This window comes from Pezoporus flaviventris, unplaced genomic scaffold (genome assembly GCF_033815535.1).
Source record: "Pezoporus flaviventris isolate CSIRO_AGI_PZ_B2104156 unplaced genomic scaffold, CSIRO_AGI_Pfla_v1 ptg000109l, whole genome shotgun sequence".
Lineage (NCBI taxonomy): Eukaryota > Metazoa > Chordata > Aves > Psittaciformes > Psittacidae > Pezoporus > Pezoporus flaviventris.
Window position 1 is genome coordinate 352,915 of NW_026892657.1, and position 5,971 is coordinate 358,885.

At 51.3% G+C, this 5,971-nt stretch overlaps 1 pseudogene; it reads left to right on the top strand.

Annotated features, from left to right (window-relative positions):
* The first annotated feature begins 304 nt into the window (after positions 1 to 304).
* Positions 305 to 4,133, top strand: LOC133281915 (polyadenylate-binding protein 2-B-like; annotated as a pseudogene).
* Positions 4,134 to 5,971: the final 1,838 nt, after the last annotated feature.

Below are 5,971 nucleotides of genomic sequence, written 5' to 3' on the forward strand. Positions count from 1 at the left end.
GTCCGGAACGGGTCTTAGCTCTGTGGTAAGGACTGAGGCTCTGGAGGCTGGAGCAGAGGGTCAGCTCGCTGCTCACAGGTAGTGATCTCACCACTGTGAGATCAAACCAGGAGCCCCAAGCTGGAAGGGTATGGGTTTACCTTTGTTTAGGTGAGGTAGGGCTCACTCTGTATGGCCTGGGAGCGCTATGGTGGGTCAGGTCCTGTCTCTCCTTCCATTTTAAATCCGGCTTGTGCCTGTTTTTCCTTTTTCACCCACAGGAAGATGCTTCCTGTTCCACTCTGCAGCCCTCCTAAGTTGGGAAATGCCTCAGTATGAACACAAGACCTTTCAGTAGGTCACCAACTTCAGGAGTGAGGACTCCTGCAATTCTGGGGTCTTGCTGCAAGCCTGCCTGCAGCACTGAGAGCAAGCTGCTTTGGTGGCACCTGTTCATCCTTCTGCTGGAAGCACCTTTAAAGCCCTTGTCTGTCTGGCGTTCTGCTTTAGTTCTACGTTAAATGGCTGGGATTTTTTTTCTCTTAAATGGCTTTTTGCCTTTCTTCCTGCCCAGTCCTCTCTTCCTGCCCAGTCCTCTCTTCCTGGATACTTCAGGGATCTGGTTGTAGGACCTGCCGTCCCTGGCAGCAGTGGAGGCATCCTGGGATGTGGCAGAGATGGCAGCTCTGTGGAAGACTGTAGATGATGACTTGGACTTGAGCCACCTGGACGGGGACAGTGTGGAGGAGCTGGTTGTGCAGAACCCAGTGAGTGTGGAATCAGTTTTCCTTGTTTCTCTAAGGAAATGGTAAGCTTTCTACACCTCTGTTCAAGTGCTTCTAAAAATTAAAAATCTTGGGCCCTGATGTTAAAATCCCTGAGCTGAGAAGTTGGAACCTGAATTGTCACTCTCCTGCTGCTTAGCTTTCACTACTGAGGTGTTTTTCTGCCTGAGCAAGAGTACCTGGCTCCTGTTCATCACCAGCTTAAATCTCTGGTTCCCTCTGGCATCTCTGCCCATACTGCTCCAAAAGTATGGGAAAGGAAGTATTATCTGTTTTTTTTCTCCCTAGTGGAGCTGGGAGCTGAACTCCCCTTTTGTGGGACAGGCTGTTGTCCTCAGGCTACCCTTGTCCCCTGCCTGGGAGGGAACTGTGGGTGGAGGTGCATGTTGTGCAGCACTGCAACGTCCCAGCCCAGATTGGGCGGTGGGATCAGGGTGTCCCTGCTCAGTGTACTGCTCATGCAAGTCTTGGTTGGGGTTTCAGGAGCTGGAGGCCATCAACGCCAGAGTGCAAGAGATGGAGAAAGAGGATGAGCGGATAAAGGAGCTGCAGCTGGAAGCTGAGAAACGCTTTATTGTGAACTTGGAGGGAGGTATGGGCTGTCCCTGGGTGCTGCTGTCCCCTCAGGGCCAACACTAGAGCACAGGGTGGTAACTGGAGCCAGAGCATGTGGCTCTGCCTCTCCAGGCAGCCTGAGGCTGGACATGTAAGGTGGATGAGGGATGGGGTCCCGGGTGTGACATGGTGCTATCCACTCTTAGCTCCTACCTGTGCAGACCAAGATGCAGTAAATTAATTACATTTAATTCAGTTACTTAATTGAGTTTATTATCAACTGCCCCAGTAGAGCAGTTACCCTGTGGTTTGGGGGCTTTCTGAAGAGAAAGGGGGCAAGGGGATGGAGGAGGAGGAGGAGGCAGAGACAGCCGTGTGGGTATTTGGGTATGCCTGGACGTGACAGGGACTCAAGGAGCTTTATAGTGTGTCAGCTCAGTGGTGGTTGTGCTGGTAGAAGACTTCCACAGACACCCCTCTGCCAAAGGGCTCCCATAACTCCAGCATGGCAAAGCAGCCCTTGTCTCTGCAGGTCTCTTCCCAAAGACAACCAAGAAGATGGAGGTTGACCAGCGATCCATCTATGTGGGCAATGTAAGTGGGAGACCCTGGAGCAGAGCCCATCTCCCTACTCCTGGTCCAGCTGGATGTATGTCTGAGAACCTTCTCACCGGGGGCCTTTCCACCCCCCACTGAAGGCTGGCTGGTCCCATCCCAAATGCTTCTCCTCTGCCCAGCCCAGACTGGGAATGTGGCTCAGCATCTGCCTATGATTTTCAACTACTTGCAGATAATCTGTTGCAAGTGTCAGCTCCCCAAACTACGCTGCTGGAAGCTGCTGGTTTTGTGGCGTTTCTTGTTCCCTCAAAGCCAGGGGAGCTGTCTCTTGGATTTGGGCTTCTAGGCTGGAAAATTCAGCTGGGTCTGCTGCACCTCAAGAGGTGGTGAAGCTATGGTGGCATGGTGTGAGAGGGGTCAGCTGGGCCCTTTGTCTCTCGTGACGTTGTGTGATTGCAGACCCACAAGCTGGGGGGCTGGCTGGTAGCACTGGAGGGCTTGGGACTGTCGTTGCAGGTAGATTATGGGGGCACGGCAGAAGAGCTGGAGTCTCACTTCCACAGCTGTGGGGAGATCAACCGAGTGACCATCCTCTGTGACAAGTTCTCAGGGCATCCCAAAGGGTCAGTGGTGTGCTCTGGGATTGGGGTCTTGAGGATGCTGCCCTGTGCTCCCCAGCCTTTGGGAGCAGTGGGGTGCCCTGGGGCTCTATTCAACCCATCCCCTTGTAGGTATGCCTACATTGAATTTGAAGAGAAGAGCTCTGTGAAGACTGCGTTGGAGCTGGATAAGAGTGTGTTCAGAGGCCGTGTCATTAAGGTAAGAGCTGGATGAAGCCCTGGGGTGCTGCATCTATCTCTCCCAGCTCTGTTTGAATGGAGCTGTGCCAAAACTTGGTGCTGGCTGAGCCACCCTTTGCCTTCTAGGTGCTGCCCAAGAGGACCAATGTGCCGGGCATCAGCACCACTGACCGTGGGGGCTACCAGGGCTGCTTCCAAGCCCGGGGAGGCCTGGCCCAGCAGGGAGGCTACTACGGAGGGCAGCACCCGAGGGTGCGAGGGAGGACATACAGGTGAGCGGCTGGGTAGGGGGTTTCTTATGTATTTGGGTCAAGACCCTATGTCCCCAGGATGGAGATAGCTGCCCCTTGCTCTGGCCATGCTCTGGCTTTGCACCTTCCATCTGGCATGGGTGAGAGGATGGAGAAGGGCTTCAGCAGGAGTATCCTCCTGGAGATCTGTGCTAGAAATGTCACCTGCCCATCACGTGCTGTTTGCATCACCCCAGTGCCTGTGGGTTTGGCAGGATCCTGGTGGCTGGTCTGGCTGGGACATGAGCACCTCAGGAGACCTGTGGGCACCTGGAATGGGGGGGGGGAAGGGCTGAAGCGAGCCCACAGTGATGGCACAGCAGATCCCATCCATGCTGCTGTCCTGGCATCCATCATCCCCAGTGCTGGCCTGGAGCTATTCTCTGGCACACCTCCTGTTGCTCATACATCTGTGAGCTCACTGTGGATTAGCTTTACTGATGCCCCAGCACCTTTGGCGCTGTGGTAGGAAGCAGAGAAGAGCTTTGGAGGTGAAAGAAGCACCTGGAGACCTGCAGGGATTTGTGTGGCCATCACACTCGCAGCCTGGCCAGTCTGAGCTGTGCCTGGCTTTGGGGGTTCAGTCTAGGTTAGCTGGGGCAGAAGGGTGAATCCAGCTCTTGGAGGGGTGAAGGAGCCGAGTAGCTGTGCTTTTTGGCACAGCTCACAGCTGAGCAATGCTGCAGTGCTTCAGGATGCTGGTTTTGTTGTTCTTTAGGGGTCGGGCAAGGCTGCTGCCTTGGTATTTTCCATGCTAGAAAGGATTGGACTACCCTGGTGATGCCGACAGAACTGAAATGAGGAGATGGGATTGCAGAGATCTCACAATATGCCTACTCAAGTAAAAAAGTTTAATTTAAAGAAGGCCATCTGCCTGGCTGTGAGGATTACTGGGGAGGCAGCCATGTGCTGTGCTGCAGGAGGGAAGACTGGATCCCCTCCATCTGCACATCCTGCAGGTGTCCCAGAGGAGCTCACCTTAGCTTTGCTTAGGAGATTGCATTTTCATCAAGAACAGTCTTATTCTAGAGAACACTGTCCTCAGGAGGGAGGAGCTCTCCCAAACCATTAAGGCTCATTCTCATCCCATAGAAAAGGGCTGCACTGGAGGGTTTAGTTTGCTTTCTAGGTGTCCAAATGTCTTCCACCCCACTGTGAGGATGGACCTGCCCTGCTTGATCTGTGAAGCTCCCTCAGCTTTGCCAGTTTTCTATGGAAGCTGGATGCTGCTTTCTCTTGCTCATAAGAAGGTCCTAAAGGCCTTTCTAAAGACTCTTTTCTTCTTCAGATCAGTGGAGAAAGTCTTGGGTTGCAGCTCTAGATCTGACTGCTGGGGAGCTTTTCCTTCATCAGCCTCATGGATTTCTGACCTTCCTCTTGGGAAGAGGATGGAGCCAATTATGTGGTTTGGGTCTGTTTTTTAGCTTGTTTTTTGTGGGTGTATACCAAACGGACGCTACCACCCGGGTATACGCCTTTACCTATGAGATTTCCTATCTCGATTTATGGAAGGCTTCCAAACCTTGCGTACGCTTACCAAACCAACCCAATTACCAATTTAGTCTTTATGCAAGATGCCCCCTGTACCTTACAGACTATACAAAAGAAAAGAATACCTTTTTATTAGATGGTCCTTGTCTGTTCCGGCGGTGATCCGAATGAGTTGAGGGGTCCCACCGGGAAAAATTCCTAAGTGCCCTAGGGAGCCCTGTCCTCAGCGGGTCCTGCAGCAGAGCAGAGAGGGTCCCATCAGGGTCGCCAAATTGATTTGTGGAAAACTCCAGGAACAAACTCGCCAACAAAGTTTTCAAGAGGACAAGCAGGTATTCTTTATTGCGGCACCGGGAGACACGGGGGATAGCTCCTCCTAACGTGTGTCCCCCAATTGCCACACAGGCCGTCCTTTTATAGCCACTGGGCATGCATACGTATTCATGAGGCTACGTGTGGATTACATCATTTTCCAGAGAGTTCCTCGCATGCGTACAGAATCGTGGTGGTGGTCTCTGAGGGTCGTTTACTTCCTCCAACAATCTTCATCACTTCTGGCAGCCTTTGAAGCATGCGCAGTAGATGCTCATACCAGTTTAATTGGTTCGTTAGCACCAGAGACATAATAATCCTCCTATCCTCCCACTTATCAGTTAGTTTCACTGTAGCCCATCCTGGACCCCTGCAGTTCCCAGATACTCCTTACCCTGTGTCCTGTTCTAGAATGTTTTTCTTAAACTGTATCAACTATAACATTTATCTTATGACAATTCTCAGTATGATCTCTAGCTGTACTCTGCTTTTTCTTCTGTGTATCACGCACCTCAGTAATTTTCCATTGCTACTGTTACAAAGCCATCAAACTTAACATTACTTAAAACTAATTTGAGAGGTTTCTATATTCCATTTTGTGATTTTGTGCCCCCTTGTCTCACTGTCCAGCCTCGGGGAAAATCTTTTGGTCCTCCTATATCGTCATCTAACCCTAGACCAGACCCAAACCCAAACCTGCTTAACTTTCAAGGTCAGACGAAATGGGCCGTTCTCAGGATGGTATGTCCGTGGTTAAAACACACTCTGTATATGTGCCAACATGGTGATCCCCATCACAATCAGCAGGTGGGTCTCAAGGGTACCCAAAGGCCATTCAAAACCTTCAGAACTCTCAAATGATGCTGTGAATAGTCTGGTGGGGGAGCGGGGGGCGTAAGGGAATGTCTCCTTCATAGGCTGACAACCAGAGAAGGGAAAAAAAAGGTGTAATTGCTGAAATATTCCATTATATGCCTTCAAAAGTATAGACGTGTTGACCACACTGGGAGCGCAAGCCAGCCTAGTTTCATGATCAGTGAGTCTATTGTATTACAAGTCATTACCATGAAGTACAGCGAAACAAGAACCTTAGGCCAGGCCCCCCGGCTGATAAGCACTAAACCAGCAAATACTGGCTCTAACTAAGGTGCGACATGCTGAAACTGTGAGATCAAGTGCAAGAACTCTGAGAACCAATAAA